Here is a 12,636-nt window from a genome sequence, read left to right on the forward strand (position 1 = left end):
AAACTGAAAGTGGCCTTTGACAGATCAGAGACTACATTGGCTAAATTAGAAGTGTTTTGTTCAGAATTCTCTGTCTGTTGCTGAGAAGATGATGGATATGGCTTGCTATTGCCCAGCCTATTACGTCCACCATTGTTAAAACCTTGTTAAGGTTTTTGTTGATCCTTCCAGGAGAAATTTGGATGATTTCTCCATGATGAGTTATAGGTGTTTCCATAAGGTTCACCTATGTAATTAACCTCTGCCATGGCAGGGTTCTCAGGATCATAAGCTTCTTCAGAAGCTGCCTCTCTAGTACTGTTGGATGCATGTTATAATCCATTCAGATTTTGAGAGATCATGTTGACCTGTTGAGTCAACACTTTGTTCTGAGCCAATATGGCATTCAGAGTATCAATTTCAAGAACTCCTTTCTTCTGAGGTATCCCATTGTTCACGGAATTCCTCTCAGAAGTGTACATGAACTGGTTATTTGCAACCATGTCAATGAGCTCTTGAGCCTCTTCAGGCGTTTTCTTCAGGTGAATAGATCCACCTGCAGAATGATCCAATGACATTTTCGAAAATTCAGAGAGACCATAATAGAATATATCTAATATGGTCCATTCTGAAAACATGTCAGATGGACATCTCTTGGTCAACTGCTTGTATCTTTCCCAAGCTTCATAGAGGGATTCACCATCTTTTTGTTTAAAGGTTTGAACATCCACTCTCAGCTTGCTCAGCTTTTGAGGAGGAAAGAATTTATCCAAGAAGGCAGTGACCAGCTTATCCCAGGAGTCCAGGCTATCCTTAGGTTGTGAATCCAACCAGATTCTAGCTCTGTCTCTTACAGCAAAAGGGAAAAGCATGAGTCTATAGACTTCAGGATCAACTCCATTCGTCTTTACAGTCTCACAGATCTGCAAGAACTCAGTTAAGAACTGATAAGGATCTTCAGATGGAAGTCCATAAAACTTGCAGTTTTGTTGCATTAATGCAACTAGCTGAGGTTTCAGCTCAAAGTTATTGGCTCCAATGGCAGGAATGGAGATGCTTCTTCCATCAAACTTGGACGTTGGCTTAGTGAAGTCACCAAGCATTCTCCTTGCATTATTATTATTATTTTCGGCTGCCATGTCTTTCTCTTGTTCGAAAATTTCTAAAAGGTTGCTTCTGGATTGTTGTAATTTAGCTTCTCTTAATTTTCTCTTCAGAGTCCTTTCAGGTTCTGGATCAATTTCAACAAGAGTGCCTTTATCCCTGTTCCTGCTCATAAAGAGGAGAAAACAAGAAAAGAAGAGGAATCCTCTATGTCACAGTATAGAGATCCCTTTATGTTAGTAGAAAAAGAAAGGGGGTAGAAGAATGAAGAAGAGGGTTCGGATTTTTGGATGAGGAGAGGTGAAGAGAAGTGTTAGTAATTAAATAATTAAATAGAAGAAGAAAAGAGGAGGGAGAATTCAAAAATAATTTTGAAAAAGAGTTAGTGATTTTCGAAAATTAGAGATAAATGTAATTAGGTGGTTTTGAAAAAGATAAGAAACAAACAAAAAGTTAGTTAGTTGATTGAAAAAAGATTTGAAATCAAAATTGAAAAGATAAGAAGGTAAGAGGTTTAGATAAGATATTTTGAAATCAAATTTTGAAAAAGATAAAGTTTTTTTGAAAAAGATAAGATAAAAAGATAAAAAGATTTTTAAGAAAAAAAAAAGATATTTTGAAAAAGATTTAATTTTTAAAATTACTTAGCTAACAAGAAACTACAAGATAAGATTCTAGAACTTAAAGATTGAACCTTTCTTAACAAGAAAGTAACAAACTTCAAATTTTTGAACCAATCACTAATATTGTTAGCTAATTTTCGAAAATTTGATATAAAGATAAGAAAAAGATTTTGAAAATATTTTGAAAAAGATTTTTAAAATTTTCGAAATTTATAAAGAAAATGAAAAAGATATGATTTTTGAAAAAGATTTTACAAAGATAAGATATTTAAAATTGAAATTTTGACTTGACTTGTAAGAAACAACTAATTTTAAAAATTTTTGACCAAGTCAACCCAAAATTTCGAAATTTGGAGGGAAATAAGGAAAATATATTTTTTTGATTTTTGAATTTTTAATGAAAAACACAAAAATGACCCAAAACATGAAAATTTTGGATCAAAACACAAGATGCATGCAAGAATGCTATGAATGTCAAGATGAACACCAAGAACACTTTGAAGATCATGATGAACATCAAGAACATATTTTTGAAAAAATTTTTGATGTAAAGAAAACATGCAAGACACCAAACTTAGAAATTTTTAATGCATGGACTCTAACAAACAAAAAATGCATATGAAAAACAACAAACAACACAAAACAAGAAATCATCAAGATCAAACAAGAAGACTTATCAAGAACAACTTGAAGATCATGAAGAACACTATGAATGCATGGGATTTTCGAAAAAAATGCAAGAAAAATTTTAGAAGCATGCAATTGACACCAAACTTAAAAATTGACTCAAGACTCAAACAAGAAACACAAAATATTTTTGGTTTTTATGATTTTATGATTTTTTTTTTGTATTTTCTTTAATTTTTTTCGAAAAACATTATTAGAAAAACGAAAAATAAAAAGAAAAAAAAATTTGAAAAAGATTTTTGAAAAGAAAATTACCTAATCTGAGCAACAAGATGAACCGTCAGTTGTCCATACTCGAACAATCCCCGGCAACGGCGCCAAAAACTTGGTGGACGAAATTGTGATCACTAATATTGGCTCTTTGGTATGTACACAAAAACTATTGTGGCTCTGGTTGAATTCACAACTCCGTTCAACTAACCAGCAAGTGTACTGGGTCGTCCAAGTAATAAACCTTACGTGAGTAAGGGTCGATCCCACAGAGATTGTTGGTATGAAGCAAGCTATGGTCACCTTGTAAATCTCAGTTAGGCAGATTAAAAAGTTATGGGTTTCGAAAATTAATAATAAGAAAATAGATGAAATAATAAAAAGGGATAAAATACTTATGTAGATTCACTGGTAGGAATTTCAGTTAAGTATATGAAGATGCTGTATGGCCCAAGGACGCCTGCTCTCCTATTGCTTCAACTCAATCCTTCTTACTCCTTCCCATGGCAAGCTGTGTATAGGGGTTCACCATCAGCGGTGGCTACTTTCAATCCTCTCGGGAAAATGGTCCTCTGCGGCTGTCACTCGCATGGCTAATCGTCTGGAGGCATCACCCATGGTTGATGGCTACATCCCATCCTCGCAGTGAAAACTACGCTCACGCACTCTGTCACAGCACGGCTAATCACTGGTTGGTTCCTGCGCCTACTGGAATAGAATCCCTTGATTCTTTTGCGTCTGTCACTAACGCCCAGCACTTGCAAGTTTGAAGCACGTCACAGTCATTCATTACCGGAATCCTACTCGGAATACCACAGACAAGGTTAGACTTTCCGGATTCCCAGGATCCTACTCGGAATACCACAGACAAGGTGAGACTTTCCGGATCCTCATAAATGCCACCATCTATCTAGCTTATACCACGAAGATTCTGTTGGAGAATCTAAAAGATACACATTCAAGCTCTGTTGCATGTAGAACGTAAGTGGTTGTCAATCACGCGCGTTCATCAGTGAGAATGATAATGAGGGTTATTTACTCATCACATTCATCATGTTCTTGGGTACGAATGAATATCTTGGAATAAGAATAAGAGAGATTTGAATAAAAGAAAATAGAACTTCATTAATACTTGAGGTACAGCAGAGCTCCACACCCTTAATCTATGGTGTGCAGAAACTCCACCGTTGAAAATACATAAGTAAAAGGTTCAGGCATGGCCGAATGGCCAGCCCCCTCCATGATCAAGTGACCGAATGAATAATGACTTAAAGTGGTCAAAAGATAATTAATACAATAGTTAAATGTTCTATTTATAATAAACTAGCTCCTAGGGTTTACATGAGTAAGTAATTGATGCATAAATCCACTTCCGGGGCCCACTTGGTGTATGCTTGGGCTGAGCTTGATCAATCCACGAGCTGAGGCTTCTTTTGGAGTTGAACTCCGAGTTATGACGTGTTTTGGGCGTTCAACTCCGGATCATGACGTTTTTCTGGCGTTTAACTCCAGACAGCAGCATGTACTTGGCGTTCAACGCTAAGTTACGTCGTCAATTTCCAAATAAAGTATGGACTATTATATATTGCTGGAAAGCCCTGGATGTCTACTTTCCAACGCCGTTGAGAGCGCGCCATTTGGAGTTCTGTAGCTCCAGAAAATCCATTTCGAGTGCAGGGAGGTCAGAATCCAACAACATCAGCAGTCCTTTTGTCAGCCTTTTTCAGAGTTTTGCTCAAATCCCTCAATTTCAGTCAGAATTTACCTGAAATCACAAAAAAACACACAAACTCATAGTAAAGTCCAGAAATTTGAATTTAACATAAAAACTAAGGAAAACATCCCTAAAAGTAGCTTGAACTTACTAAAAACTATCTAAAAACAATGCCAAAAAGCGTATAAATTATCCGCTCATCAGCTACATAGCCAAGGAAGATGCAGTTTCTAATATTTTCTCTATAAAATTTGTGGCTTCTTCATCAAATACCAAAACTATACCAAACAAAGTTGGTATTGAAAATGTTCCAACATTTGAAGAAAAATTTGATGAAGTATACACAAGTGAAACTGAGCATTCACCAAAAACTGAACCGAGTTCAAACCGGCCAGGTTTGGGTTACATTTCGAAAAATGAGGATGCTTTCTGGTGCGCGAAATTGTGAACAATACTTTTCACAACTCTCATAATCCCCGGTCATGAACTCCAAGAACTTGGTAGCTCAATCCCATGGCATTACACAACTTCGCACAACTAACCAGCAAGTGCACTGGGTCGTCCAAGTAATACCTTACGTGAGTAAGGGTCGATCCCACGGAGATTGTTAGTATGAAGCAAGCTATGGTCATCTTGTAAATCTTAGTCAGGCAGACTCAAATGGATATGGTGATGAACGAAAATAACATAAAAAATAAAGATAGAGATACTTATGTAATTCATTGGTAGGAACTTCAGATAAGCGCATGAAGATGCCTTCCCTTCCGTCTCTCTGCTTTCCTACTGTCTTCATCCAATCCTTCTTACTCCTTTCCATGGCAAGCTTGTGTAGGGTTTCACCGTTGTCAATGGCTACCTCCCATCCTCTCAGTGAAAGCGATTGCATATGCCCTGTCACGGCACGCGAAATTCAGCTATCGATTCTCGGTCAGGCCGGAATAGAATCCATTGATTCTTTTGCGTCTGTCACTAACGCCCCGCCTGCTAGGAGTTTGAAGCACGTCACAGTCATTCAATCATTGAATCCTACTCAGAATACCACAGACAAGGTTAGACCTTCCGGATTCTCTTGAATGCTGCCATCAGTTCTCGCCTATACCACGAAGACTCTGATCTCACGGAATGGTTGGCTCGTTTGTCAGGCGAGCACTCGGTTGTCAGGCGATCAACCATGCATCGTGCAATCAAGAATCCAAGAGATATTCACTAGAGCCTTGGTTGCTTGTAGAACAAAAGTGGTTGTCAGTCACCTTGTTCATGAGTGAGAATGATGATGAGTGTCACGGATCATCACATTCATCAAGTTGAAGAACAAGTGATATCTTAGAACAAGAACAAGCGGAATTGAATGGAAGAACAATAGTAATTGCATTAATACTCGAGGTACAGCAGAGCTCCACACCTTAATCTATGGTGTGTAGAAACTCCACCGTTGAAAATACATAAGCATAAGGTCTAGGCATGGCCGAATGGCCAGCCTCCCAATGATCTAAGATAGCATAAAACACGAAGATAGCTACCCCGATATCTCAATACAATAGTAAAAGGTCCAATATATAGAGAACTAGTAGCCTATGGTGTACAGAGATGAGTAAATGACATAAAAATCAACTTCCGGGCCCACTTGGTGTGTGCTTGGGCTGAGCAATGAAGCATTTTCGTGTAGAGACTCTTCTTGGAGTTAAACGCCAGCTTTTATGCCAGTTTGGGCGTTTAACTCCCATTTGGGTACCAGTTCCAGCGTTTAACGCTGGGATTCCTGAGGGTGACTTTGAACGCCGGTTTGGGCCATCAAATCTTGGGCAAAGTATGGACTATCATATATTACTGGAAAGCCCAGGATGTCTACTTTCCAACGCCGTTGAGAGCGCGCCAATTGGGCTTCTGTAGCTCCAGAAAATCCACTTCGAGTGCAGGGAGGTCAGAATCCAACAGCATCTGCAGTCCTTTTGAGTCTCTGAATCAGATTTTTGCTCAGGTCCCTCAATTTCAGCCAGAAAATACCTGAAATCACAGAAAAACACACAAACTCATAGTAAAGTCCAGAAAAGTGAATTTTAACTAAAAACTAATAAAAATATAATAAAAACTAACTAGATCATACTAAAAACATACTAAAAACAATGCCAAAAAACGTACAAATTATCCGCTCATCACTTTCGAGAAACCACCATTTTACAACAAAACCTCATTTTCGAAAGGTAAAAATATTCAAAAAAATTCTGGTGAAAACATTTTTACAAAGAGGAATAATTATAACAAAAATCAGTTTGTCAAAAGAAATGCATCTTCTCCAAAAACCAGAAAATTCCAACCATTTAATCATTTCAAGCAATATAACTCACCTCAATTTCAGCGGCACACATCAGAAAATCATTGTGTTAATTGCAAAAAATTTGGTCACTCATATGCACAATGCTTCATTGAAAAGAGAGTTGTAGGAAACGAAGTTTACAATGTTGTTTGTGATTTCAATGCACTTGGGCAACCAAGATGGATTAACTTCAAAGGATCCAAATTAGTTTGGATACCTAAGGCTACTTGAAACTCTTCATGCAGATTTGCTTAGCATCCAAGAACAAAAAGGACATGTGGTACATAGATAGTGGATGTTCAAGGCACATGACAGGAAGGTCAACCTACTTCATCAAACTAAATAAGTATGATGGAGGTTTTGTGACCTTTGGAGATGATGGTAAAGGTAAAATCATTGCTGTTGGAAAAGTAGGTAATGAGCAATCTACTTTCATTGATGATGTGCTTTTGGTATGTGGTTTAAAGCACAATCTTTTGAGCATAAGTCAGTTGTGTGATTTAGGATATTTAGTTGTTTTCAAAAGGCTTGAATGCTGTGTTGTAAATGAAAAGACAAATGAAGTGATTTTTGTTGCCAAGCGTTTCAATAATATGTATGGACTTACTCTTGATGAAATAAAAGATCAAAATGTAGCTTGTTTCCACTCTAAAGATTCTGAAAAGTGGTTATGGCACAAGAGCCATGCAAGTATGTTTCAAATAAACAAACTTGTAAAGAAAGAATTAGTAAGAGGTCTTCCTTTGATAAAGTTTGACAAAGACATCACTTGTGATGCTTGCCAAATGGGAAAACAAACAAAAAGTTCTTTTAAACCAAAGGAATACATCTCTACTAAAAGACCACTTGAGTTGCTACACATTGATTTATTTGGTCCAACAAGAACTCAAAGCCTAGGTGGTAAACATTATGGTTTAGTAATTGTGGATGACTATACTAGGTTTGGTTGGGTTTTATTTCTTGCACACAAAAATGAAGCCTTTTCGGCCTTTGAACCTTTTTGCAAGAAAATTCAAAATGAAAAGGATTTGAAAATCTCTTCTATAAGAAGCGATCATGGAACTGAATTTGAAAATAATTTGTTTGAATTCTTTTGTGAGGAATTTGGAATATCTCACAACTTCTCTTGTCCAAGGACACCACAACAAAATGGTGTTGTGAAAAGAAGAAATAGAAGCATACAAGAGATGACAAGAGCTATGCTTTGTGAGAGTAATGTTCCAAAATTCCTTTGGGCTGAAGCGGTTAACACGGCTTGCCACATTTTGAATAGAACAATCATAAGGAAATTTTTGAAAAAAACCCCTTATGAACTTTGGAAAGGCTACCCACCAAACTTAGATTACTTGCACATCTTTGGATGCAAATGTTTTGTTTTGAATAACAAAGAAAATTTGGGAAAATTTGATCCAAAGGCTTATGAGTGCTTGTTTGTAGGATATTCCACAACTAGTAAAGCATATAGGGTTTATCATCAAGATGCTAGAATTATTGAAGAGTCCATACATGTTACATTTTGTGATACTAACTTGGAGCAAAGCATTTTGGAAGATGGTGATGCAGAAAATCAAGCTCAGAAGGATGATGAAACTGCTCAGAATCATGGAAAAGAAAATTCTGGACAAGCTGAACCAGAAACAGCAAATGCTGAAAATTCAAGAGACAATTCCATTTTGTCTCATGAATCTGAAGGAAATTCTGTAGACAGCAGCATACAGAATCCATTGGTGACCGAATCGGCCTCCAAGTCCACCAGACCTCGTGAATAGAGATTCTTGAAGAATTATCCTGAAGAATTTGTAATTGGGGACGTCTCTCATGGAGTGCAAACTAGGTCTTCCACTAGAAAGGCAAATGAAGGTTCAAACATTGCCCTCCTCTCACAAATGGAGCCTCAAAACGTCAAAGAAGCCCTCAGTGATCCCTCTTGGATTAAGGCTATGGAGGATGAGCTTCTTGAGTTTGAAAAGAACCAAGTGTGGACATTGGTTCCAAGGCCAAGTGGAAAGAAAGTGACCGGCACCAAGTGGATATTCCGGAACAAGTTGGGAGAAGATGGTAGCATTGCAAGAAACAAGGCAAGGCTAGTGGCACAAGGATATGACCAAGAAGAATGAATAGACTTTGATGAATCCTTTGCCCCTGTTGCCCGAATGGAAGCCATAAGACTTCTCCTAGCTTATGCTGCATTTTGTAGTTTTAAATTATACCAAATGGATGTGAAATGTGCATTTTTGAATGGTGTGATAGATAGAGAAGTATATATGGAGCAGCCTCCTGGTTTTGAAAATAAAGAGCATTCCAATCATGTTTTTAAATTGTCTAAAGCTCTCTATGGTTTAAGACAGGCTCCTAGAGCTTGGTATGAGAGACTTAGCTCTTTTCTTTTGAAAAATGGTTTTCAAAGAGGCACCACTGATACAACTCTATTTATCAAAAATTCTAATGATTCTTTTATTTTAGTCCAAATATATGTTGATGACATTATTTTTGGATCAGCAAATGAATCCCTTTGTACTGAATTTGGAAAGCTCATGACAAGTGAATTTGACATGAGTATGATGGGTGAACTTAATTTTTTCCTTGGGCTACAAATTAAACAAACTGAAAATGGTATTTTCATTCATCAAGAAAAGTATGCCAAGGAATTAGTTAAGAAATTTGGCCTTGAAAATGCCAAACCCATGGGAACTCCCATGCACCCAAATTCTAAATTAGATAAGGGAGAAAATGAGAAAGATGTTGATGAGACGAGGTATAGAGGAATGATTGGTTCTCTTATGTACTTAACTTTCTCTAGACTCGATATTGTGCAAAGTGTTGGATTGTGTTCTAGGTTCCAATCCAAACCAAAAGAGTCACATCTTTCGGCAGTTAAGAGGATCATTAGATATGTTCATGGCACATCCAATTTTGGTCTTTGGTATCCTAAGATTGATGATTTTTCTGCAGTTGGTTATTGTGATGCAGATTTTGCTGGTGATAGAGTTGATAGAAAGAGCACTTCTGGTTTATGCTGCTTCCTTGGAAAGTCCTTAAATGTTTGGTCAAGTAAGAAGCAACCAACAGTGGCCTTATCCACTGCAGAGGCTGAGTATATAGCTGCTTCTTCTTGTTGTTCTCAGCTTTTATGGTTAAAAACACAGCTTGCTGATTACAAATTAAATGCTGAAAATATTCCCTTAATGTGTGATAATATGAGTGCCATCAATATTTCTAAAAATCCAGTTTTGCACTCTAGGACTAAGCATATTGAAGTGAAATTTTACTCAATAAGAGAACATGTCCAAAAAGGGGATATTTGCATTCAATTTGTTAAATCAGAAGAGCAATTAGCAGATATTTTTACTAAACCATTAGCTGGGGATAGATTCTGCATGCTTAGGACTTGTCTAGGAATTTTGAGTTATAATTCTTTATTTGAAAAGTGTTGATGTGTTTGCTGGAGAATTTTGTCTCATAAACAGGTATGAGACAATTCTGGGCAGATGATGAATGTTTCCTTCAAGACTGCATGCTCTGGGCTTATTACAAGTGAAAAATCAATCTGGGCCAACCTCAATTCAGATCTGGGTAGTCCTATATGTTCCATTGATTCAAACCACATCTGGGCCCAATGTGAATGTTACATTCTTACTTGTGTGTTTAAGTTTTCATTAAAAGTTTTTTGTGGCCCGAAAAAAGGTTTTTTTAAAAACTTAATTTTTGACTCTGGTCCAAAAGGAGTTTCAATTTAATTCTGATTGCCTTTCAAAATTTAAAATTGATTTCCTGTTTTATTTTTAAAAAAATCAAATAAGATCTTCTCTTTTATGAGGTCATGTTTTGTCAAGTCTTTTCAAATGGTGATGTAGTTGCATGGTTTTAGAAATCCACTTTTTGGGTACGGTTACCAACACTCCCTCTCTTCCCTCCATAACTTCTCCACACTCTTTTCGGTTTCTTCCCACTCACTTTACTGCTTCTCTTCCCTCAAAAGATTGAATCTAACCAAATGAGGAAGAAAGTCATTGCAAAAAGGACTCCTCGTGAGAAGATTTACAAACTACCCACAAAGCCTTCCATTCGCTCTCAAGACCGAACCTTTACCCCTTCTCCTTCTCCTCCTACCTCTCCTCCTCGCTGTGACCCCATGGCTCGTACCAAGAACACTCCAAGATATCCTGCCTCTGCCAAACCAACTCCACCACCAAAGGCGACGCCTTCCAAACCTGCCTCTTCAAAACCTGGCTCTTCAAAGCCATCCTCATCCAAAGGGAAGCGTCCGGCGACGGAGGAACCTGTTCCTGAGCCACAACAACCAAGGGCAAGGTCAGTTCCTGTGCGTTCACAGAGAGGTAACACTCGAGTCCCTCTCAAAAATATTAAAGAACCAGAAATTGGACCATTTGATCACAAAGCCCATTTTATGACCGCTCATTCAAACTATAATCCCTATAGATTCAAATTTGCCATGAATAATGATTTTTATGAGGGAGTCATCCAGTATCGTACCCTATGCTCTTCATTTCTCGCTGATCTGCCATCTTTGAAAAGAAAAGGTTTTCCTTTTGTTGACAACTTAATTTTTCTGGACTGGAATCACCTTTTTTGACATCAAAAAACCTGTTTATCCATTGTTGGTCAAAGAGTTTTATGCAAACATGACTTATCATGAAGGCACCGCTCATTCGTATATCAAAGGCCGAGATATCATTTTAAATAATGAGACCATCAGTGAAGCTTTGAAGTATACTGATGTTGGGCCTTGTGCATATACGTCAGTTAAGTGGGATGAAGGAATTGGTGTTTCTTACAATGATGCCCTGGCTAGCATTTGTGAACATGTTTCCTTAATAGATGGCGTTACACCCACACACAAAGCCCTAGGATATGAACGTGCTCAGTTGCACCGAATGGTCAACCACATTATACTTCCTCAAAGTGGTTCATATCAAAGGGTTTCATACACTGACACTCTTGTCTTATATGCCATTCTCACCAAAACTGAAATTTCATTTGCATATTTGATGGTTAGATACATGTTTGACTCTGTTAGAAGTGAAAAGGACAAAGCTCTTCCTTATGGCATGTTTCTAACTTGTATGTTTGAGTATTTTGGTGTTGACTTGACCAATGAAAAATATGAAAATAGACATTCATATCTAAAGAGAGGTGGTTCAGTGAAACAGAACAAAGGACCCACTAGATTTGAAAGAGTTGTCCTAGATGATGAAGATGATGATTTTATCCCTGAGGATTCTCCTGCTCCTTCCACTGAGGGAACATCCATCTCCACTGGAAAGAAATCGGCTCTGTTGAATGTGGTTAAGGATGTTGCTCAAGAGTTTGTCTCCCAATCAAATCACTTTATTGCCATGAGCAAGGAGCAAAGGAAACTAGCTAGCAAGCATGAGAACTTTCTGAAGAAATCGAGGGATAGGGTGGCTGTGCTCATGACCTTCATTGATAACCTTCAAAATGATGAAGACATTGCCACCGATGGTGAAGAGAAAGCTGCTTCGGAGGGGGATGGTTTTGATGCCTAAGATTTGTCTCATGAAAACTGCTGCTGCTGCTCTCTTTTTGTCTCATGATTTCTGTTTCTTTCGTTACTGTTGAACTGTTTTTATTTTGGATGACTGTAATAACTCTAAATACTGCTGCACTTTTGTTGGTTTAGTTAGAACTTTGGACTGTGATCTAACCTTTTCTTGCTGGATTTGTATTGATGTCTTTGTTGATCTTGTGTATTTTCTACCCTTGATGACAAAAGGGGGAGTAATAGCACTAGAATACTAGAATGATGGTAATTTTTGATGTTGATGCAGCTACTAGTAACTCTTTCGGATTTTTGTCTAATTGCTGCACTAAAATTTGATTTCACATGACGAATCCTTTTGCTGCTGATATTTGATTAATGTTGGGCTGATTATGTGATGTTGCTCATTTGATATCTCTTAGACAAGATAAATGTGTATAGCTCTTTATTGTGCTTTCTTTAAGTACAATGCATAAACAGGAAC

General features: G+C 37.5%; 1 non-coding gene across 1 annotated transcript; it reads left to right on the forward strand.

The window, feature by feature from the left end:
* The first annotated feature begins 615 nt into the window (after positions 1–615).
* Positions 616–719, forward strand: LOC130948604 (small nucleolar RNA R71). Its single transcript, XR_009073109.1, has one exon. It is a non-coding gene; the product is annotated as a small nucleolar RNA R71 (small nucleolar RNA).
* The last annotated feature ends 11,917 nt before the right edge of the window (positions 720–12,636 follow it).

Source organism: Arachis stenosperma, chromosome 1, assembly GCF_014773155.1.
Source record: "Arachis stenosperma cultivar V10309 chromosome 1, arast.V10309.gnm1.PFL2, whole genome shotgun sequence".
In the NCBI taxonomy this organism is placed as follows: domain Eukaryota; kingdom Viridiplantae; phylum Streptophyta; class Magnoliopsida; order Fabales; family Fabaceae; genus Arachis; species Arachis stenosperma.